This window comes from Panthera onca, chromosome E3 (genome assembly GCF_046562875.1).
Source record: "Panthera onca isolate mPanOnc1 chromosome E3, mPanOnc1 haplotype 2, whole genome shotgun sequence".
Lineage (NCBI taxonomy): Eukaryota > Metazoa > Chordata > Mammalia > Carnivora > Felidae > Panthera > Panthera onca.
The window spans coordinates 22,119,634-22,144,280 of NC_138354.1; the positions used below are offsets into that span (position 1 = coordinate 22,119,634).

At 45.7% G+C, this 24,647-nt stretch overlaps 1 protein-coding gene and 1 long non-coding RNA gene across 9 annotated transcripts in view; one reads left to right on the forward strand and one right to left on the reverse strand.

The window, feature by feature from the left end:
* Positions 1–24,647, forward strand: part of ARHGAP17 (Rho GTPase activating protein 17) — an 88,528-nt gene that overhangs the window by 6,506 nt on the left and 57,375 nt on the right. The window contains exon 1 of one of the 8 annotated variants that reach the window (XM_078439973.2): positions 12,861–13,792. The exons of the other annotated variants lie outside the window; for them this stretch is intronic. The gene's annotated coding sequence lies outside the window, so the exon portion shown is untranslated. Of the gene's footprint in view, positions 1–12,860; positions 13,793–24,647 lie in introns of those variants that run through there. 8 annotated transcript variants of the gene reach the window in all.
* On the reverse strand, positions 6,923–8,005 carry LOC145713298 (uncharacterized). Its single transcript, XR_014136353.1, has 2 exons — positions 7,908–8,005; positions 6,923–7,793 (listed from the first exon to the last, which is right to left on the reverse strand). It is a non-coding gene; the product is annotated as an uncharacterized LOC145713298 (long non-coding RNA).

Below are 24,647 nucleotides of genomic sequence, written 5' to 3' on the forward strand. Positions count from 1 at the left end.
TCTCCCCGCGACTTCTGAATCCGAGCTTCCGTGGCCTGGTCATCCACTTTACCTCCTGTGAAATCAAACAGGGTTGTTTATAGGTGCGTGAAGAAAGCCCATGGTTCACTGAACCAAAATGAACCCTAAACAGATGTGGTCATGTGTGGCCTTATGGCGTTGGTTTTACACGTGAAGGCAGCATGTTATTCTAATAGGAAATGATGTCTGTGGTCGTGGTTCCCAGTGTGTCCACGGCAGCCCCCTGCCCCTGAGATTGACATGGGTATATGGTATAGGGTCCCAGAGTCAGTATGCACACCACGCAGTCTTGTCGGACTGGCGATGTCTGGCCTTTATCATTCTGTTTCTTTTTCTCAAATGTAGGCAGGTGCCATCGTTATCAATCAAGTATAGATCCATGTACAAATATTGTTACACTCCTATCTGCTGTGTGTGTCTATTTTCTTAAACGTGGGTGTTAAAAGTACAACAGGCCCACGGTCCTTTTTCCAAAAACCTAGGAGCCAGATGAGTTTTGGAATTCAGACGTTTTCAGATTTTATTTTATTTAAAAAAAATATTTTTTTTTAACGTTTATTGATTTTTGAGACAGAGACAGAGCATGAACGGGGGAGGGTCAGAGAGAGGGAGACACAGAATCTGAAACAGGCTCCAGGCTCTGAGCTGTCACCACAGGGCCTGACGCGGGGCTCGAACTCACGGACCGCGAGATCATGACCTGAGGCGAAGTCGGATGCTTAACCGACGGAGCCACCCAGGCGCCCCTTTTTCAGATTTTAGAAAAGTAAAAACGTACATATGCTGTTACTGTATAATCCATGGTGTGGGTCAGCAGCCCTTCGTTGAATATGTTAATATTTCTAGAGTGAAAATATAAAGGTACTTCATGCTAAATGGAACACTTAAAGATTGTAAATGGCTTCATATTAGTTCAGGTCAAGTTTTGTTACCAAATAAGTTACCAAAAAACCTTGTTTTTTAGATTTCAAAATGATGGATAAGGGGTTATGGAGCTGGTTTACTCAGTAGTAATGCTCCTATTGAGAGAGTCTGAGATGGTTTTTTGTTGTTTTGGTTTTTTGCCTTTTACTCTACGTAATGCCCCCTTACTCCAAAAAGTTAGAAACCTCACAATGATGTTCTGTAACTAGGAGTCACAGACTCAAGTGCTAGGCAGGTAAAATTAATAAGCGAAGGGAAGGTAGATGTAAGGCAGTAGAGAGAGGCGAGGAATAGCAAAACTAGCTCATTGCAGGGGCTTGCTTGCTCTTGGCAAGTCTAGCTACCTGTGGACATGGTGAATGTGGGTGCAGGAACACCCACCTTCCCACTTTTAAGGGTACTCCAGAACGCTGATTTTTTCGTGAAGTTTATTGATACTTAAGTATCAGCAATGAAAAAGGAAAAGAAAAGAAACCGCTGGACGTAGGCCAGAGGAAATATATCTGCAAGCTTTATCTGGCCTTGGGCTGCCTGCTCTGACCTATGGTTGCGAGACTGATTCTTACCGAATGAAAAGTTGGACCGTGGTGTTTTGGTAGTGAACGCTTTCTTGAGATGGGGATGGGACGTTTGCTTTATCATCATTCGTTGTGCTTTACGTATATGTCACATAATTTTGCAGTCAGATGCTCTACCCCTGAGCTATACCCCCTATTATATAATTTTGGAGCGTAAAATATTTCAAAAGAAAAAAACACTGGAGCACTGCCTTATTTTCTAGCCACTGGGAAGTTTTCTTTCTCATCTATGAATTTGAAAGTTTAATGTTATTTATTTTGGAAAAGGGAATGAGAACCCGAAGTTAAGATAGGGCCCTCTTTTTTAAAAAGTTTGAGTTAAGGGGGGTTAGATTATAATGTCCCTGCCTTTCCAGGGCCACAGTGATCTGAAGTGCCATTGCATGTCCGCCCCTGTATTTGGACTGGGAGGTGTGCCTCATCTTCTGTCCTCTCAGACCGTATCCCTGGTCCTATCCCCATACCTACCGCCCCACGGCTGATGACTTTCAACTTGATGTCTTTTTTTTTTTTAAGTTTATTTATTTATTTTGGGAGAGAGAGAGAGAGCGAGAGAGAGAGGGAGCGCACACAAGCAGGGAAAGGGCAGAGAGAGAGGAAAAGAGAATCCCAAGCAGGCTCCATGCTGTGAGGGCAGAGCCTGACGTGAGGCTCAAACTCACGAACTGGGAGATCGTGACCTGAGCCGAGATCAAGAGTCTCGGCTTAAGATCAAGATGCTTGATCAAGACTGACCCCCCTCTGGGTGCTCCTTAATTTTATGTCTCTAGTCCTGGCATCTCTTCATCTCCAGATTGATCTTTGTCTTGAACTTCTCTATTTAAATGTCCTGCTGAAATTCAGCTCATGAACTGCATCCTCAAATTGGCCTTCTTTCCCTGTATTCCTTAGGCCGTGGGTCAGCAACCTCTGGCCTGTAGGCCAAATCCTGCCCACTGCCTGTTTTGTGAAAAAGGTTTATTGGATCACAGCCACGCACTGCAGCAGCACAGTCAAGCAGATCTCATGGTGACCGAATGGCCCACGGAGCCCATGCTATTTACCGCCTGGCCCTTTGCAGGAAGAGTTTGTGGACACCCGCCCTGGCGCACTGAATGCCGGAAGCCGCATCTCCTCTGTCACCTGCGATCCCCCTCTTTCTCCTCCATCTTCTTTATATCCAGGCTCTCCCTGCCATCTGGCAGCTCTGCCTCTGGACCATCTCTGACTTGGTCTCTGCCTCTCGGTGGCCTTAGTTAGTTCAAGCTTGCGGGGTTTTTTCTTTCTTCTTTTTTTTTTTAATGAAATGTACTGTCAAATTGGTTTCCATACAACACCCAGTGTTCATCCCAACAGGTGCCCTCCTCAAGGCCCATCACCTGCTTTCCTCTCCCCCCCCACCCCCCATCAACTCTCAGTTTGTTTTCCGTATTTAAGAGTCTCTTACGGTTTGAACTGTTTTTTGTTTTTGTTTTTTAACCTGGACTCACAATTGTCTTCCAACCGGCTTAGCTAGCTTGAGCTGGATTTTATCCATACGTGGGACATCTGGGCCTCCACTTTGGTCTGACATGGCCAATCGAAATTTTAATGGTCATAGCTATTCCTCTCTAAATTATTTTCTTCTGATGACATCATGACGTTCGGAGGACATTTTATGTCATCCTAGTATTGCTAAATTGTCTTTGAAACGATAGTGCTATCATTGAGTTACGGTGTGGCAAATAATTTACACTGGATCGTACGTCACCGTGCGTGATATGATGAATGTCGTGTTTCACCGTTAGGCTGGTAACATTAGATGCTGTCTTGTAAAAAATCTACCTATTTTAATTTTTTCTGCTAAGGTTGAAATGAATGTGTCCCATATTTGTATTTCTTGATGAGTTTTCTATATGTGTTATTTGGTCATTTAATTGCCAGTTGTCAATTTCGTTTTTTAATCCCCAGTTTCGGTTCAACACCTGTCTGCTGAGAACCTGTCAAATGCTGGGGTGAAAAAGATAACAGATTCCTAGGAATTTGAGTGGGGAGAGAGACCTACAAGCAGATAATTTGAATACAGCCGGTTGTACTTATTCTAGCAGGCCTTAGGAAGTATGAGTGCCACATCTTGATTTATTTATACATGACAAGGTAAACAAGTTCACGTTCTTATCCTCAGGTACATTACGTAATGGGTGCAGGGACAGAATCTTGAGGGAACGCATTCACGACTAGGTACAGGTTTGATACAAGATTCAGAAAATAAAGCGGATTCTGTTGAAAATCCGACCGACCCTGTGGTTTATAGAAGAAACTGCTTTTGAATAGGAGGAGCCTCTTTGTAGCCAGTGACATGAAAACAATATTAAGTTCATCTCAGCTCTCCAGGTTTCAAGACTCGTTTCTGAAGTCTTGCTATTCCCTGTGAATTACAGCTTATTCATTACTTGCCGAGACTCCTTCCTTTTGATTGGTCCCAGCATGTTTCTCTCTGTCCTTTCTCACAGTTCTTTTTTTTAAGTGTCTTCCTTATCAGAGATACTTCGGCCTGGTTGTCCACTTGATCTCTCCATTCATGTTTCATTAGCAGTTTTTCTATCATTTCTGAATGGGTTCGTTAAATTTCTGCCTCCTAAAACGTTTATAGTAGAAAAGGTAGACCGAGTGACCAGGTACTCAAATGAAAACAAATGTTCAGAACTGCACAGAAATTCTTCTAAGCAATGACCAGCTCCCTGTCAGTGTGAACATTTAGAAGTCTACCAGCTTGGACTTCACATGGTCGCTGGATACTTTGATGCATAGACAGGACTGGCCACTTGAACCTATGCCCGTCTGTACCTTGGGGAAATACACGAAAGTACTTCTACTTCACTAGGTACGGTGGGTGCAGGATAGATGTAGCGTGGGCGCTGGCATGGGGTCGCTGAGATGTGCCCAGGGGTCCGTGAGGCCTTCTCAGACATGGGACACCTGAATAATCTTGAGAACAGGAAGGTAGGGGTGATGGGTGGTAGAGAATTCCCAGGGAGAAGAAAAATTCTCGGGGGAAACCTAACCCACTGACCATCTTGTCCTTTAACTTCATGTTTTGTTTGTTTGCTTTAAATTGGAAAAAGGCAACACTATCTGATTGCTAGCAGTGGAAAAAGTCTGTCCAGCTCTTATTTTCCAATGAGGTAGTGAACTAACGGCTGTTTGTAGATCCATATGTTCTTAAGTCCAGAGCAATTGTGGTGTTTAAATTCACAAGCCTCTGGATGCATTTCCATCCAATGGATAGAGTAAGTTGGTTCTTAAAAGCTTTGAAGCTCTAAAATCAGGGGGCTTAGGTGGCTCATAGTTAAGTAACCAGCTCTTGATTTCAGCTCAGGTCATGATCCCACGGTTCATGGGTTCGAGCCCCATTCCGTGTCAGGCTCTGCGCTGATAGCTTGAAGCCTGCTTAGGATTCTCTCTCTCCCTCTCTCAACCCCTCCCCAACTTGTTCTCTCTCTCTTCTCTCAAAATAAATCAACATTAATAAACAAGGTTTAAAACCAGTGTACCCTTATTTTCTTTGCTTAATAAAAACTGACAGCCATCTTTCCCCAAAATAGACAATTTTTCATTTTTTCTGCTAAGGTTGAAATGAATGTGTCCCATATTTGTATGGGAAAATCTGTGGAGGCATCATTTCTCACGGTGAAGCTTCTCATTTCCTTAATTTGCATCATGCTTGTTCATCTCCCCTTAGAACCTTTTCACTACTCTCACGGCTTTTACCTTCTTGGACACGCTAGGATGTGTAACGTTCCTCAGACAACCCCAAGATGGCAGGACTAAAATACACGAACACCTGTGGCCGTGGACGTCAACTCTTAGAGACGGGCAGTATCAATCGGCCTTTGTGCTCATGGGTGGAGGACCATTGTTCGAAAAGCTTCCGGGCCAGTTTTGGGGGATCGTGGTTTGAGGACCGCTGCAGTAGAATTGGGGGAGCCCATATGTGCAGAAGGTTGAGGAAGCCAAGCTGGTGATTGAGGAGGTGTCCTGTGGTGGCAGGTGAGCCAGGACTGTGGAGGAAGGGGAAGGGACACGAGTGAAAGTCGAGTCAGGAAGCAGGAAGCGATGGCAGCAGCCTAAGGGAGAGGTGATGGCCCCCAGAGCAGGACAATGGCATGGGACTGACGTGAGAAACTATTTAGCACCATGGCTTTAGGGGTGAAGAAGGGAGGGGTTGGCGTGATTCGGGTTACGTCTGGATGTTATTTACTGAAGTCGGTGACACAGTGATTATTCGCTTTTCCATTCGTTTCAAATGCTTCTCTTTTTTGAACCATAGAATTCTCACACCTGCCTCGACTTTCTGTTGACTTTGTTTTCATTGACACGTGGCTTCGGGTGGGTGTGTTTGTGCGCACCAACACCACACTGTGCTAATAATAACTGTGGATGTGTAATGTGTTCTCAATCTGGCAGAGCTGGGCTCCTTTGGCTTTCCTTTTTCAGTTGCTGTCTCCCATTTCTGTGTAGAAGTGAATTTTGGTATCGTTTCTAGTCCCTAGAAAAATGCTATGATTGTGATTGGTCGAGAGCACATTAATCCATATATTTAGTGGGTCCCTGCTATGGGATGGGTCCTGAGAACCCAAAAATAAGTAAATCCCAGGCATTGATGGCCTGGCATATCTGTGAACTAAACTTTGGGGAGGATTGATGTCCTTTCCCATGAGCCTGGCACGTCTCTTTCTATACACAAAGGTTTTCTGTGCTTCCTGAGGGCTTTGTTGTCGTTGGAAGAGTGCCTAATTAGTTCAGTTGGCAAACGTGAGTGATGTTAATGTCTGTCTATATCTTTACGTACTAAATAAAGATGTGCTAAATTAGTCACAGCTGATCATTTTTGTTACTTCTTTGAATTTCTACGTATGTATTATCTATGTTTTTATTTCTCCTTTTCCTTTTCTTTCAGCAATTTCTTTTTCATCCCTCATTTAATTGGTTAGACTCGAAAATAATGTGTAGCTGTATAATTGTTTCTAGCAATATTGTCTAAAGGGCGTGTGATTTCACCCTAATTAGGCGTTCCAGAAATGTGGTAAGGTGAAGTCGTGTTTAAGTGCGAATGTCCTAATCTGAGTGGTTCTCAGTGGAAATCTACAAGCATTTTCCCTCTGCTTTTGGAGCCACACACCTTGTAGTGTGTCTGATGTTTGAGCCTTTGTTCCAAGGCTCAGTCATAAGATTGGCAGGCGTGTGGCTTTAAAGGCAGAATACTGAATTGAGGTAGCCTAACCGTATGGAGAAAACAATCACAGTGCACTTGGACTGAGGAAGGAACTGGAAGAGAAATTTGAAATGGAGCCTATGTGGCAATAGGTTTTTATTTGTTTCGTTAGTTTTAATTTTTAAAAGGTTTTTATTTTTGAGAGAGAGAGGGAGAGAGAGAGAGAGAGAGAGAGAGAGAGAGAAAATGTGAGCAGGGGAGGGGCAGAGAGAGAGGGAGACACAGAATCCGAAGCAGGCTCCGGGCTCTGAGCTGTCAGCACAGAGCCCAACACGGGGCTCAAACCTACAGATTGCGAGATCGTGACAGGAGCTGACGTCGGATGCTTAATTGACTGAGCCACCCAGGCACCCTGGCAATATATGTTAACATAACTTCTAAAGAAGTGATCAGCAGGTCACAGGGCAGTGGACTTAACTGCAGCCTTTGACTCTTAGAACAGTCTTTAGGAATAGAAACCTTGCTCCCTGTAGATGTTACAGGGAGGTTCTGACGGCCTCTTCCCCCCCAAAAAATCATCCACACACACAAATTGGCAGAGAATTTCACGGACTCCACAGACCTCTTCAAGCCCATGGCCAAGAACCCCGGGCTAGTTCCTGGAGAGATGTGTAGTCACGGCCCCCACGCTAGAAACACATCTGTGGAGAAGCGCTGTTTACAGGTGTCTACCTCCCGTGTAGGTGGGTGGTGTTCCGCTGTTCTCCAGAACACACACTTGACGTCTGTGAGAGCCTTGCCCAGAAAAGCTGAGATGGGATATTCTCCATGATGAGCTCTGGCGATCCCATGAAATTACTTTCCCTGAATAATCGGCTTCTTTTGATAGTCAGTCCGTTCCATAATGTTTTCAAAGCTTTCAGGTGAGGGCTTAAGAAAACGAAGACTCCTGTGGGGCAGCTGGAGTCTAGTAAAGAGTAACTGGACTCGAGTCCGTGTGGTCCCCCAGCTCTCTGTCTGACCTCGGCCGCCCGAGCCTCCCGGCTGCGCTCCCACGCTGGTGAGACGGGGCTCCTGCTACCACCTGGGAACCGGCCCTGGGAGATTTAAGAAGGCGGCATGAGGTAAGGAGGCGTCAGAAGACAGGGAGGAAACAGTATGAAACAACAGGTTAGCACTGGAAAAAGCAGGCGGGTTAGATTTTACCTCACCATTAGGGGCCAAAGTCGATTCCAAACGGATGAAGAGTTTCAAGTGAAAACCCAGAACCACAGAATGGAGGAAAAGATGGAAAGTTCTTCATGCTCTGGCCTAAAAGTACAGAGAATGAACAATAAAAGATAACCACGCAAATAAAACCACCATTGTAAACTTAACCACACAAGAATTAAACTTCTGTCTGCCTATCTCATAATTAAAATTATGGCCAATGATTAGGTGGAAACAGGAGCAGCCACCACGGAGCATTAATATCTTCAATGTATAAAGCTGTGTTATCGATCAGTTGAAAGAAGTGCACGACAGGGGCACCCGGGTGGCTCAGTTGGTCGAGCGTCTGACTCTTGATTTCACCTCAGGTCATGATCCCAAGGTCATGGGATCAAGTCCCATGTTGGGCCCCACACTGAGCTTGGAACCTGCTTAAGGTTTTCTCTCTCTCTCTCTCTCTCTCTCTCTCTCCCTCTCTCTCTCTCTCTCTCTTCATCCCTCCCTCCCTCCCTCCCTTCCTCTGTCCCTCCCTCCTTCCTGCTCTCTATCTCCTTCCCTCTGCCCCTCTCCTACACTAACCTGTCTCTCTCTCGCTCGCTCTCTCTCTTCCTCCCTCCCTCCCTCCCTCCTGCTCTCTGTCTCCTTCCCTCTGCCCCTCTCCTACACTAACCTGTCTCTCTCTCTCTCTCTCTCCCTCTCTCTCCCAAAAAAGCACACTATAGTGAGCAAATGCCATGAACAGAATGCTCACAGATGAAATACAGATGACCAGTAAGTACATAAAACTCATTTCAAAAGTATAGCTAACCGAAGAAACCCAAAGCTCTGAGACTGCATTTTTCACTTACTAAACTGGCACAGCTCAAAATGATGATATGTTGCTGTCTTGGGAGCACTGACGAAGGCCGTCATACAGCCATACACAGGTGGGAATGTAAACTGGCATTCCTTTCCAGAAAGAAATCTGCCTTGGCGTTTTAAGAACCACTTCTAAAATTGGAACCCAAATCGTCCACCTCATCCTCCAGTCTCTTGTCTTTCTGGATTCTTTTCCTGAACAGCCCCCCTCTGTGCTTTGCTGGGTCCCTTTCCTTCTCTGACCTCAGTCAGTCACAGAGGGTGTCTTTCACATCCTTTCCAGCCGTCTGTCCAGCCGGCCTCTTTCCTTCACCTGTTGCGCAGAGCCACAGCCAGGCTCGTTCATCTGGGGCTTCTTCGCACCTGTGTGTTGTATGTTTGTAATAGCTCTCTGTCGCTTCCCCTCCTTATCCGCTGCTTTTGGGCGGCGGGGGGGGGGGGGGGGGGGGTGCTCCTTATTCTCACTTGGATCTCCCATTCTCCCTCCGGTCTCTTCATTCTCAAGTCCTCAGTTTCCCTGCGCACCGGTGTGTCTTCCCTCCCCAGCCCTCCACGCACCTTCCACACCGTTGCCAGAAAGATCCTTCCAAAGAAAATGATTGTAACACTGCTAGCTTACGTGTGTTTGGGTGCTTACCATCTGCCAGGCCTTTTCCCAAGTGCTAGTCTTGTGTTGACTCATTTGATACCAAAATCAGTGCTGTATTATCCCCTTTTACAGGTGAGAAAACAGAGGCCCAGAGAGCTTCAGTTAAGTTGTCCCAGGTCACAGGACCAGCAAGTCTGTCTGCAGAGTCTACACTCTCAGCCACTTACGTCATCACAACAAAAACCACATTTTGAGCTTTCTAGGAATTAGCTCGTTGCGTATATCATCTCTTTTAATCCACTCAGTTCTGGAAGTTGGAAATTCTTAATATCTCCACTTTTCGGACGAGGAAACGGGCACAGAGACATGAAGTAACCCGCTCATACTCACACGGCTTTTAGGTGGTGGACGGGGCTTTGACCCACAGCAGATGTGCTCTGGGCTGTCAGTCTTAGCCACCTCACCCGCCCACAAGGGGCCAGCACCTTCTGAACTCACACTTTCATGAGTATTTTTCTGTTCTTCTGGGTTGTGGGTGGCAAAGGAGGTATACTTGTGTGAGATGTTCATGCTGCTAAGAGTGTGATGAGAAAAGACCAGCGCCTGATCAAGTGATATCCAGATGGAATGGAACGCTTTGCCCAGTAATGCCATTGAATTTCCTGTGCCAGTTGAACATGCTTCATTCTGTTTTCCCTCCTGCCTTTGTAGGCGTTGATCGTATAATTGGGGATTTTTCATAAATATTTAGGAACACAACTACCATAGTAATATGTTATAGCACAACAGCTTGTCTCCACCAGTAGGTTCCTGAAATTATCCAGGGTAGGAAAATTCTCTCGTGAACTTAAGACATTATGGGAGACATTTTCGTTTCAGGTGACCGGGTGAACACGTGTGTATTTCTTCTCTCTCATTACAGTCCACTGAAACGTTAGGTATTTAAAAAAAAAAGGGGCGCCTGGGTGGCTCAGTCGGTTAAGCGGCCGACTTCGGCTCAGGTCATGATCTCGCGGTTTGTGAGTTCGAGCCCCGCGTCGGGCTCTGTGCTGAGAGCTCAGAGCCTGAAGCCTCTTTAAATTCTGTGTCTCCCTCTCTCTGACCCTCCCCCGTTCATGCTCTGTCTCTCTCCATCTCAAAAAATAAATAAACATTAAAAATTAAAAAAAAAAAAAATCTGGGAATTAGAAAAGATGGTACTAAATGCCATTCAGAAAAAGTCCCAGATGACTGATTAAGAAGCAGCTCTGGGGCTGTTTTATTTGTTCGCTCATTGTCCAAGGCAGGACAATAGGATGTAAGAAAATCCTCAGAAAGGCTAGTACATCCATTAAAAAAAAAAAAAAAAAACAAGCTACTGAGAAAAAGGTACAGAGTTCTTGGCAATTAAAAAATCTGTCACCAGTTCATAAAAAGTCTTAGGACACTAAGGAAAGAAACGGTCTTTGGAAAAGCAGTGAAGCAAGTTTCTGTGTTCTTTGATTTCTCAGGATATAGGACTCCCCCAAAAGTACATCGTCAGGAATAGCACTCATAAAACAGACCATTACACAGTCAGAGGAGCGTCCCTCCTCTTCCTGCAAGCCTCCCGTCCTATTAATGTGACTAAGTCACGTTGACATTCACACGAAAAGACTGCTGTCTTTTAGCCTTCCTGGCAGCCCTAAAGATTTTTTTTTTTTTAATCCCAGTGGTTCTTAACCGGAAGCAGTTTTGCCGTCCTCCTCACCCCCTGATCTGGCAGTGTCTCCAGATGGTTTTGCTTGTCCCTGCTGGGGAGAGGGGCACATGTTGCCACTGGCTTTTAACATTCTGCAGTGATCTGGACAGCCCACAGGAAGGAATTATTTAGACCAAAATGTCAAAAGTGCCAAGGCTGGGAAATAGTTAACTGTAAATTGCCAAGCCGACTTGCAACCAGAACTTTTCCTTCATCTCCCAAGATGTCAGAGACCTAAGAAGTTAAAAGCCGCAAGCTGAAAGTTGGCAGTCTTCTCTTTATGCTAAACTATCCTAATACTTTACTAGAAAGTAGATAAATCTCTAACAAACACTTCTTGTGCCTGATGTGCCCGCACAGTGAAGCTTAAGGCATGACATCAAGAATAACATTTAGCCTGGGGGAAAAAAAAACATCCGTAGTTGGACGGTTTGGCACATCTTTCCGTCGTCACTGTCAGTCTGTCTGGTTCTCTTTCCCAGGGTGCCCGGGTGCAGTCTCACAGCCCTCCTTTGACCGGGACTGCAGACAGCCATGACAAGTCAGTGCTGGCATCATCCTTCCCTAAGAGCTGTCCCCACCCAGACTGGTCCGGTATAGATGGCAGATGCCTAAATTCTTTCCTTCTCCGCCTCCCTCTCCCTCCCCTCTGCACGACCGTGCCGTGGTGAGGTCTTCAGGAGATGAGATCTCTTTAACCTTTGTCTCTTTGATAAATGTCATTATTTTAGGGTTGCCTGGCTGGTTCAGTTGGCAGAGCACGCAACTCTTGATCTTGGGGTCGTGAGTTCGAGCCCCACATCGGGTGTAGAGATTACTTACAAAAACGTTACTAGTTTTGTCTTCATCTTTGAAATATTGGCATTTGGTGTGCAATTGCAGGTTGACTGGTTTGTTCGTTTTTTCTTCCTTTAGCACTTTAAAATGCCACTCTATTGTCCCTTGGTCCTAGTGTTTCTGATGATGAGTCAGCCGTCATTCCTGTGTCGCTCCCCTGCACGTTAAGTGCCTCTTTTTTTTTTTTTTTTTTCTGTCTGCCTTCAAGGTTTTCTCTTTCTCTTTCTCAACACTTCAACCTTGATCCTTTTAGGTGTGTTGTTCTCTGTGTTTATCCTGCTTGGAGTTCTTGGAGTTCTGAATAAGTGGATTGGTATTGTTCATTAAATTTGGAGACTTCCCAGCCATTGTGTATTGAGTAGTTCTCTGCCCCACTGTTGTTGGATATTGTTCCAATTTTCTTCCTCTCTGTATTTTCATGTGGATCATTTTTAAAAATTTTTTTCATGTTTTTATTTTCGAGAGAGAGCACGAGTGGGGAAGCGGCAGAGAGAGACAGAGACAGAGACAGAGACAGAGAGACAGAGGGAAACACAGAATCCAAAGCAGGCTTCAGGCTCCGAGCTGTCAGCACAGAGCCCGATGTGGGGCTCAAACCCACAAACTGTGAGATCATGACCTGAGCCAAAGTCAGACACTTAACTGGCTTGAGACACCTGGGTGCCCCTTGTTTGGATAATTTCTTTCTTTTTTTTTTTTTTTTTTTTTTTTAATTTTTTTTTTCAACGTTTTTTTATTTATTTGTGGGACAGAGAGAGACAGAGCATGAACGGGGGAGGGACAGAGAGAGAGGGAGACACAGAATCGGAAACAGGCTCCAGGCTCCGAGCCATCAGCCCAGAGCCTGACGCGGGGCTCGAACTCACGGACCGTGAGATCGTGACCTGGCTGAAGTCGGACGCTTAACCGACTGCGCCACCCAGGCGCCCCTGGATAATTTCTTTCAACTTCCAAACCTCCGATGAAACCCCTCATCTACTCATTCATTCGGTCCGCCTTTTTCACTAGATGCTTTAAGGTACTTACTGTAATTAAGTTCCTGCAAAATAACTCCAACATCTTGGCCGTCTTTGGATCTAGTTCCATTGACTGTGTGTCCTGATAACGCCTAGTCTCTATTTTTCTCCTGTGGTGAGTTTTGACAGGATGCCAGCCACGTGTAGACACTGAGAGCGCCACACCTCTGGTGTCAGGCTGTGTGCGCGGGCACTCAGCTCTGCTAGTCTGTTGTTGCAGGAGTCTGGGCTTTGCTGTGGCTCTGGGCGCATTCAGTTCGCCACAGGCTTCCGCTTATTTGAGGGTCGGCTGAAAATGTCTCCTTTGGCGGCTCTTGTTTATCTCGGTTGTCTCGTCTTACCCCCTAACTTAGTAGGACCTGTGTGCCTGCCTCAGGAGAGCTAGAACTCTCCTCAGCTCTCGTGCCCTCCCTACGGTAGTGGACCAGTGCCCGATACTCATTTTGAGGTGCAGAGGCCGGCAGGGACCGCTCCTCCTCTCGGTCGTTCCCAGCGCTCTTCAGCAGGCTCTGCCTGTCTGAGCCTCGGATGGTCCCAGGGTCGGGGGTGTCGTCAGCTGTCCCTTGCCCTCCTTCAGTGGTGGGCGGCCATGACCTCCCGCTCCCCCTCAGACTCCAGCAGGCCCCACACACCCAAGCCTGAGCGGTTCCGGGGCCCGGGTTCTCCCACCCCCGTCATCGCCTTGCGTGTGTTCTTCCCTCGCTCTCTTTCCCACCTCCGTCCTCACTGCCTTCACGTACCTTCCTCAGCACCCAAGCTTCTAAATCCAGCTCACGGAGTAGGTCTCAAGAGCCATCACCAGTTTCAGAAAACCTTCCTGCTCTCTCAGGCCTGCATCAGATGCCCTCCCATCACTTCTAACCTTTGGTAAGTTATCATCATCTCTGCGTCTAGGTTTCTCATCTCCAGAATGGGTATGGTGATAGCATCGATGGCTTAGTTATCTTGAGGATTCAGTGAGTCCACACACGCAAAGCACTCGGAACACAGAGGCGAAGAGAGGGATCTCGGGAGCAAAACTGCCCAGACTCAGCGCCCTCCCGTGAAACCTGGAGCAGGTCACATCACTTTTCAGTGCCTCCGTTTCCTCCTACCTAACGTGGAGGTAACGATACTTACCCTCTGGATGTTACCGCCAGTGTCAAGGGGATTAACTCTTATGAAGCACCTGGACTAGTGCCAAGCACATAGTATGAGCTCAGTAAACGTTAGTTAGCTGTGATGGTGGTGACGACAGCCCTCTCCTCTCGGAGGCCCTGTGCCTCACTCACCGCGCTGGAGCATGATCGCTTACTTTCCTTGACAGCCCTTGCGCCCAGTCAGCGCAGGGGCCGTGACTCTTACTCGCGATGGCTCATGGAAGGGACTCCAACAGATATTTGCTCAGTGACTGAGTGAAAAGGTTAGTGGCAAAGTATGCATGACACCCTGTGGGGTCGAATGCAGCGATGGGCCGTACTGTTCCACTCAGGGACCATCTCATCATTCTGAATATCCTTTGGAGGCAAAGCCTCTTTTTAAGGGTAAAAGAAAAAATTCGCGTTCTGTTTTGAGTCATCAATAGCGTCCTTCCCTCCGTCAAGCCACGGTGTTGGAACGCTCTTTTCTTTGACCTTTAAAAAAGGGCAAGTGAAGATTTATGGTGTTCTCCACCCAGAATCTCGCCGTCATCCAGCAAAAGAGCCTCACCCCAGTTTTCCAGGTGAACATTTTTTCCCTTCATTTTCTGCACCACGCTGATCATGGAACTTTCTGGGCTACATCTGCAATGTGTTCTCCTCCTAGACACTTAGAGGATCCACAGTTACTGCAAATTCTCTGCCTTGCATGCCTTGAAAAATATGTAGCATTTATTGTTGTTTATAGAGATACGACCCGTACATTTGCAAAGCACAGCTTCGAAGGTTTCAAATATTCTCTTTTCTCACAAATATTCTGTTTTGTTGCAATCTCTTAAAAGTTGCATGAGATGGTTGATGCAAACGTAAATAAAGTGAGGTACAGGAATGTCACCAGTTGTATTTTTAGAGCATAAGGTTAGTTTGTGGTGGAGCTGGGACCAGAATCTGGCGTGAAAACAAATGAGGAGAGAGTCCGCTTTGGTCAGGGACCTTAAAACTGCTCTTCCTGAGGGTCCAAAGGCTTCGGTTCCCATGTCATTTATTTAATGGGTGGCTGCCCCAGTTTCCACACCCGTGAGATAGGGATAAAAATTGCCCCATACGGGTACGTGTAAGAGAATAAAATGAAATAATTATGCAAAAGTGCTTTCATAACAGAGAGGAATGTACGAATGCGAGCTTAATCTAGTATTGGAAAGCTGGTTGATTACCTGAGTTATGGTCCATGAATTCTAGTTTCTATTCTGATTTATTTCCTGACCAGAGAGACCTCCACATTTTATAGGTTTTTCTTGAACTTTTTAAAGCGTTTTTCAAGCTGATGGTTTATAGTCAGTGAGTCAGTCCTACCATTTCTTTTAAAATAGCATGGCATCGGCCCAGATCGGACTGGGAGGGCTTCCTGCCTGTGTTCTTGTTCACTCCCTGAATAACTGCAGAGGCCCTCAAATGCTCTCCTACCTTTGGCCTGTCCTCCAGTGTCAGAATGTTCATTCTGAAACTCAAATCTGATGCCACTCCAGGACAGAGAAACCATCAATGGCTCCCTGTTGCCCCTTAGTTCCTGGTTCTTGGTTCTTTTCAGCCAGGCCCCCCTCTCCTCTTCTTCTGTGCCCTAGTATAGGACCCTTTGCGCATTCCCTCTCCCGTACTGTTGGGGTCTGCTTAGGCTGCTTCCCTGTAAAGCCTTTCCTGGCCACACAATCCATTCTGCTTCTCTCTCTGCTCCCAGAAACTCAGCACAAAGTTGGTTCTTTACATTTCTGTCTTTCCTTTTAGCTCCCAAGGGTGGGGACTGCGGCTCATTTCTCTCCTTTTAGCCTCCCCAGTTCTTGACATTTAGAGAGGGCTCCACGAATACCGGCTGAATGAATGAAGATCTACACATCTCCTAGCAAGGTCATCCTAAGATGGTTTCTGTCCAGAGAGTTCTTTGGCCCTCTGGGAAGGCACACCTGAGAAGCACCAGGGCTGGCGTTTTTATAGCCTCATTCCCAGCGGCGTCGGGCACAGAGGACTGAGACGTTGATCCTTTGATGAAGGGTTTTTGCTAACTCACCACATACTAGGTCTCTGAGTTTCTGTGCGTTACGTGCCTGTGATTCTCTTTGGGGGCCTCCAGCCCACGCAGTGTGTCCACAACCACCTCTTTGTTGTAGTTGAACGGGCTGCCCGCTTCTGTTGTAGTTTTATCTTTGTGTGGCCTGCACTCGGCTGTAACTTCTGGGAGAAGCTAGAACGCTTGGTCACTGCAGAAGCCTTCCACAGATAAGCCTTAGCTTGGGAGTTATCTGAAGGTGGCGGTCATCTGTCGTACTGCTCCGGACAGCTGACTCTCTGTGAACCCTCACCCGGGACCACATTAATGAGCTGAAGGAGATGAATGGCGTCGCTAAACGATCACTGTGGTGGTGGCATTATTATGACCATAATTCCCATTTGACTGTGGAAGGCATGGGCACTCATATTTGCAGCGACCAAGCAACAGCACTGGGACTCCCAAGTCAGATCTGTCTGACCCCAGAGCCCTGACTCAGCTCGTACCGCATTCCGTCTCCTTCTTTGCCTGCGGTGAACCTTAGAGTCCACCAGCCCTCGGGTTCTTATCATTCAGCCTGCAAAGGCAGGAGCGTGAGCTCGGTTGTGAGTCACACACATCAGACCCCGTTCCAGGCAGTACTGACCCAGCAAGGGTGCGGCCGCGGCCCGTTCTATGGGAGCACCTCTGTTTTTGCTACTGCCAGCCATTTACTGCCGGACCCTCTTTCTGTCGTGTCCTGGTGGTTACCGCGCCACCTGCCAGCTTCGGTCCTCTGACCCTCCTCCCTCAGAGGTTCTCAACCCTCGCTGTACTTTGGAATGGCCGGGGAAGCTTTACAACAGAATGCCCGGCCCTACCCCCAGAGGTTCCATTCAGTCATTCCGGCTTGGGGTCCGGGTATTAATCTTTCTGAAACCACCTTGGTATGTCATAGAATTCTCACGTTTTAAGTGCAACACTCGGTGATTTCTTTCTTTCTTTTCCTTTTTTAATGTTTATGTTTATTTTTGAGAGAGAGAGAGAGACAGACAGACAGCGTGCAAGCAGGGGAGGAACAGAGAGAGAGGAAGACACAGAATCCGAAGCAGGCTCCAGGCTCTGAGCTGTCGGCATGGAGCCTGATGTGGGGCTTGGGCTCACGAACTGCGAGATCATGACCTGAGCCGAACGCAGTCAGACCTTTAACTGACTGAGCCACCCAGGAGCCCCCAAAACTCAGTGATTTCTTAGCAAACCGACAGCATCGTGTGACCGTCACCACAGTCTGATTTTACAAAAGTTCTCTCACCCCGATGAGATCCCTTAGGCCATTTTAGAGTCAGTGCTCAGTTCCACCCCTGCCCTCGGTTAACACGAATCTGCTTTCTGCCTCTGTAGATTTGCTTTTTCTGGCCATTTCATAAAAATGGAATCATCTGGGGGTGGCTGGTGGCTCAGTCAGTTAAACTCCAACTTTGGCTCGGGTCACACTCTCACCGTTAGTGAGATCGAACCCCACGTCGGGCTCTGTGCTGACAGATCGGAGCCTGGAGCCTGCGTCGGATCCTGTGTCTCCCTCTCTCTCCGCCCCTCCCCTGCTCGTGTTCTGTCTCTCTGTCTCTCAAAAATAAATATTAAAAAAAAAAATGGAATCACCTGTAGTATTTTTAAAGCCCCCAGGATTATAATGTGTAGCTATGGTTGAGAATCGCTGTTACCTCTTGGGTTTTTTCTTTTTTTTTTTTTTTTTACTACTGTTGCCTAGATTCACAGTGGCTCAGAGAAATCAATAGGCGCCTACAAGGGCTGCCTTTTAGATAAGCTGTAAGCTTAATGGGCACTTCAGATAAGCCGTAAGCACAATGGGTCCTGGACTGAGAACTTAATGATCATTTATAACCCGCTTTTTATGGGAACGTGCTTTTCAAAGTCCAAATGTGCTGACTTAGGGAGAAACATTTGGAAAAGAGCTTGCACAACCTGTCTTAAGATGCGGAGTGCCTCCCTGCCGGTGGCCACGGCACTGAGTCAGAGCCGAGCCCTGAATTTGTGTGGCCTTGCCTTTGGCACTTCTGCTCTACATTTTTTTGTGTATGGCCTTTCGCCTCCGCCTGACTTCTTGCCCGGCTGTGGCAGTAAACTGAATCCCCCATCCCAGAACCCCCCCCTCACCGATAGGATTTAGCTCCACATGCTTTGTCCGCATTGAGATCCTTTACAAAATATTTCTCACATATTTCTGCCTGCTTCAGTACATTTTGAAATCTCAAACTGAGCTGCCCTCAGGCCCAAGCAGGTTTACTATAAATGACTCGCCTGGGGAGACCACTGCAGGGACTTGCACATCGAGCTTCCTTCCGACTTTGCCACGAGCAGAAATTGTTGGTGGAGCACATGGTTACAGCAGGGACAGCAAATAGATTCCATTTCGTGTGCCAGAGGGGAAAAAGGCCAACTGACCAAACAAAAAGCTGTGGGTTAAGCTTCCGTGCCTAGGAAGACAATAAAACTCAATTCCGTTTATCTGAGAATATAACCTTTCATCTTATTGACTGGAATTCAAATAATAGTATAGAGATTCAGTTAAGAGCCATCAGGGTTTTGTTATCGTTGTTTAAGGTAAAAAGTAAACGGTATTAATCTTAGGAAAGCTATAAATACGAAGGCAAATATGTACGTAGGTATATGTATTAGGTATATACAAATAGGTATTAGGTATATTTCACCCATCCTATTACCAAAATACTTTGATCATTTTCCCTCTGAAAAATACCCTTTTCCTTTTCAGTGTTATGCGGGGGGACGGGGGGGGGGGGGGGGGGGAGGGGCTTCTGTTTTTCTTTTCCCATACTTTCCCTTTAGAAGTCTATAAACCCTCTTTTAAGTCTTTTAAAAGTACTTTTGGAATGTGTAACAAATTGTTTCATTTAAATAAAGTGTCATAGGGTTCCTTTACTTTTAAAATCCAGTTAGGTAGACTTCAGATCACTGCCCAGAAATTTAAGAAGACAGCTAATCTAATGAGACAGAACAGGAAAAAGTCACCCAGTAGTTCCCTGGCGCACTGTGAAATCAGATGAGTGTGTCCAGACTGGGCACAGAGGCTCAAGTGGGTTTTGTAAAGGCTTGTACCAGGAGAGGACAGCGTTGCTCAAAATCTGGTTCCCGGCAGAATGCATCTGGCCGCTGTAATTTCCCTGCAAATATAAATTTCATTGCAGTCGCTGACCATGTATGTCTTTGCCCTGTAGACCGTATTGAGATGCCTCAATTGATTGGTCATAGTTTATATTCTTTCTCAAACATGCACTTAAATATTTGCAGGTAACCAGCATTTCAAATCAGTTTATTAAAAATTCTCTCCATGTCTCACTTTTTTTTTTTTTTTTTTTTTTTTTGGATACACCCAAGTGATGGTTGAAGTGAAAAACCAACAGAATTACGAACTCTCGTGTGGCTTGGTCAACCAAAGCCGTCAACACCACAATCTTGGGGCAGTGGGAAGGCACTGATGTTTGAAGTTAGTGTTGGCTCTCGGGCCGTGTGTTTGCCATCCCTGGGGAGAGAGGGACTGAGTGGTAAAAGGTGAGCTTTTGCTCGCGGGCTGAGAGTGGCTCAGAGCTGGTGAAATCCCGAAAAGCTAGCGGCGCCGCTTGCCTTCAGAAGAGCAAGTTGGGAACGCGCAGACATCCCCCTTCAAAGTAAGAAGAATTGGAAGTGATTAGAAAAGATCGAAGCTTCTTGGGAAACCACACTGAACCGCTACACAGATCAGAGGTCGGCAAACTATGCAGTTTTAAACGTTTGGGAAAAAAATCAGGAGAATATTTTGTGACATAGGAAAGTTATGTGAACTCACATTTCAGCGGCCAGAAGTCACGGTTATTGGAACATGGCCAGGTCCATTCGTCTGTATGTTGTCTGTGACAACCTCTGTGTCTCGGCGGCAGAGCGGAGTAGTTGCGGTGGCAATGGTGTGGCCTGCAAGCCCGAAATATTTACGATCTGGCCTTTCCGGAAAAAGTTTGCCGACGCCTGACCCAGGCAGTTGTATTTATTTAGAACTTGTCCTGGCATTGGTGTATCGGTAAGGATCGGGAAGAGAACGATAGTTACAATATTTCAGTGGGTTTTGGGGAGGGGAGTGGGCGGAGGTGGGTAGGGGGAGGAGAGACATCATTTCTGATTTCTGCCTGTCACCAACGTCACCAGCATCGGGCTGTGCCTCACATTTGGACTGTATCATCAGAGTCAGCCGCCCCCGTTCATTTTAGCAGCAGCTTCTCAAACATGAGGCGGAACTTCGGAGAAGGCCGGCTACACGCCTCCAGACCGGCTTCACGTACCAGTCCTCAAAGTGACTCCAGAAAGCCTCCTTGCGAGGTTTGCACCACACCCCGTGAGGATCACTGGTGTACAGCCGGGGTTGGCAGCCTGGTTGGTAGGCAGCCAGACAGTAAATATTTTGAGCTCCACAGGCCGTCTGGTCTCTGTCGCAGTTAACGCCACCCTGCCGTTGTGGTGTGAAAGCAGCCATAGATGATGCATAAACGTATCAGCCTGGCTGTGCTCCAATCACACTTGATTTGTGCACACCGAAACTTGAATTTCGTATCATTCTTGCACGTCGTACGTATGTTCCTCTTTTGAGTTTCTTTCCCCCGCCCCAACCATTTTAAAGTAAAAACCATTAGCTTGCCATACAAAAATAGGCAGTGAGCTAGATTGGATCTGTAGGCCCCAGTTTGCTGACCCCTGGTAATATGGGTAGTTTACTTGCTGTATTTTTTTCATTAAAAAAACAACAACATTAGCTTTGGAAGGCACTATCATGTTTTAATTTTAGTCGCTGTGGATTTTACTGTGGAAGGCAATTCTACGCACACGTCTGCTTTTCTGCCTACTGCCATTGAATTTTTTTCTTGCTACCTCTATTGAAATCTAGAAAGACCTTTTTTTCAAACCATTCTCTATTGTTGGGACAGCCATTTACTTTTTCATTAATGCATTCAGTGTGTATTTACGAAGCACCCACAATGGTGTGGCAGGCAGGTGGCAAGCTGGGTGCTCTGGGGAAGGGGGCAGTGATGGCCGAGATAGCCTTGGTCTCTGCCCCCGTGGATCTCTCTGGCTCGCAGGGAAGAGGTCAGTCATGCACAGTGCTTGGCAGATCACAGCATGCATTGAAGGTGTGGACTTGAGCATTCATTGCCATGGTCCCGTAATACGTGCGTTATGCAGGTGGACGCGGCCCACGTGCAGTAGTCTGTATCCTGGGAAACAAGGTGGTGTTTCACATTAGTGGCATTGGGCATTTGAGTCTACTGATGGCAGAAACTTCTCCAGAAATCAGTCCACAATTAGAGCTGGAAATTGTCACGCCAGTTGGAGATTTTCCTTTGACCCTGTGTCCTAGTGTAAGCATCTGTGTCTTTCCGGGTAAGTTGAACTGCTTCAGGTTGGGGGCGTTTCCATTTTCTTCTGGCCCAGTAAGAGTGAGACTCCTGTTAGGCACGACTGAAAGGCTGGCCATTACCACAACCAGTCAAGGGAACCGGGGAAGACAGCAAGGCCTGCACAGCCCTGCCGCTTGTTAGGTTTTGGGGATTACAAGGGAAAAAGTTAATGCTTTACCAAAAAGTCATAAATTTAAAAATCCTGCCATATGTAAGTAAGCCTTGTTGGAATGACTAGTGAGATTGCACAGTGGCTTGCATAGGAAAAAACAAACCCCAGAGTAAAATGGTGAGCCGGAAGTGCTTTCCTGCTTTGTATTGTTTTCCCAGTTACAGACAGGAAACATTCAAGTGTGTTTTCAAGCACAGAACATTGGACACAAAGAAGGCTCTGATGAAGCAGAAAAAAGACCCGTATACAAAAAGTTTAGGTCTGTGGAGCAAAATGTCTGATTGAAAACAATCTGATTTAGCAAGTATTATTTTTAATTGTTGGCTTGCGTTGTCTCTAGGTGCCTTGGTAAGCTTAACATATTGCTCTCCCTCTTTGCTTTATTAATGAATTTTTTAAATCTGATCAAAAATGACATCTCAGGGGCGCCAGGGTGGCTCAGTCGGTTGAGTGTCCAACTCTTGATTTCGGCTCAGGTCACGATCTCGCGGTTCAGATTGTGAGATTGAGCCCTGCATCAGATTCTGTGCACTGATCTCGAGGAGCCTGCTTGGGATTCTCCCTCTCTCTCTGCCCCTCCCCTACTCACACTCTCCCTGTCTCTCTCAAAATAAATAAGTAAACTTAAAAAAAAATCACATCTCAGTAAAAACCAAGTTTCTGTGGCTGATATACTCTTTGAATGGGCACCTTGGCCAGTATTCTGAATAACTGCTAGACTTTCCCTGGGTAAAAGTTCTACTGGCACATTCACTGGTAAAGATGAACACTCCCAAACAGTTCAGCATAGAAAGGGCTGAGCCTTGGACCAGACACAATGATGAGAAAGATCGAGTCATTTGGAGCACATATTGGGGGAGGTAGGGACCATGGTGGTTCTCTAAAATTAAGGTGGGGATAGCATAGACCAATGGGGGTATCTGTGTGAAGGAGCCACCCCAATTTGTATGTTACATTCCAGACTCATGATTTGTCACGAAAAGTAATCTTCCCAGATAGCCTGTATTCATGGTTTAGACGACTTTAATATTATTAAAACCTCCATACTACCCAAAGCTGTCTACAGTTTCAGTACAGTTCCCATCACAATTCTAATGGCATTCTTCACAGAAAAAAGAAAAATAATTGTAAAATCCACATGGAACCACAAACGACTGAAACAGCAAAAGCAATCCTGAGCTAGAAGAACAAGGCTGGAGGCGTCACACTTCCCGATTTCAAACTCCTTGATCCTTGAACAACATGGGTTTGAATTGCATGGGTCCACGTATATGCAGATTTTTTTTTACAGTACAATACTGTAGATGTATTTTCTCTTCCATACAATTTGCTTAATAACATTTTCTTTCTTGGGGTGCCTGGCTGGCTCAGTCGGTTAAGCGTCCAACTTCGACTCAGGTCATGGTCTCGCAGTTCGTGAGTCAGAGCTCTGCATTGGGCTCTGTGCTAACAGCTCAGAGTCTGAAGCCTGGTTTGGATTCTGTCTCCCTCTCTCTGTCCCTCACCTGCGTGCGCACGCACACACATACACACACACACACACTCTCTCTCTCGAAAGTAAATAAACATTAAAAAAAATTTAAAAGTAATTACATTTTTTAACTTTCTTTATTGTAAGAATACATTAAACAATGCACATAACATATAGTACATGTTAACCAACTATTTATGTTATCACTGATGCTTCTGGTCAACAGTAGCTACTAGTAGTTAAATTTTCAGGGAGTTAAAAGTTACGTGCCAATTTTTCACTGCACAGGGTCAACACCCCTAACTCCTATGTTGGTCAAGGGTCGGCTGTATATTACAAAGCAGTAGTCATCAAAATAGGATGGTATTGGCATAAAAAAGATACATGAATGGAACAGACTAGAAAGCCCAGAAATAAATCTGATTAAGAAGAGATATTGGATCTCTTTCTAAAATTAATTTTATCAATGTAATATATGGCTGAGTGTCCATAAAGGCAGGAAACATAGTGTCAACTTATTTTTAAGCAGTATGTTAACATTTTCGTATAATATGTTCCACATATATTTCAGTCTCCAGATACCTTATTAGGTGAAAAAAAGGATAATAAATATATTGATTTGCTTTGTAGTTTTTACACTTTTGTATTCTTGTATAGTTTTGTGCAGACTGGCAGTTGGACTCGTTGTTTTCAGTTAGAGTTATGCTTCCCTTGCAGTTATGCTTCACTTGAAACCATATCAAGCATGTCACTAAAAAATGTAACTAACGTACTATTTTTTAAACTTTGAAACTAAGTATGCATACAGTCTAAAAAGTCAAATATAATAGCAAAAGGCTTATTACAGTGGATCCTCTCTCTAGTAATCCCACTCTCCCACTTGAGATTCTCCAACCCCAGAGGAAGCTGTTTTCAAATTTCTGTTTATTTTGGCATTTACTCACGTCTACATGTGTAGATAATATATAAACAGCTATCCTTCAAGTCATCAAGTTTTAGTTATTACCTATTGGCCCCCTGTCATGAAAAATGAGGGCTTAGTGCTCATGTGTGTGATTAGTGTGTGATCACACACGCTTTAGTGTGTGATTTCCCTCTTTGCTTCTGCTCCCTTATTCCTTGCAATGCACTTAGAGTACAATTTTTGGATATATTACTGTTTGGTATTTACATTATTATATCCAATCAATTATTTGCAGCTAAGCATAGTAATGCACTATGATTCTTTCTGATGGGCTTTTTGTTTTTCCCAAAGTTAACACTTGCTTTGTTTTTACATTTGCTTTATTATTTTTGTGGCTGTTGCAGTGCTGTGCTTGCTCATAAGTGTTTGACAGCCTCCCCACACACACACACAAAGCCCCAGTTTGTATTGTTTGCATTTCTTTGTGTTGTATTCGAGTTTTCATTTCAAATGACCAGTGTGAGGTCATTGAACAAGTTGCTGAGAAAAGATGTACACAGTTGGTTTTCCTATACCAT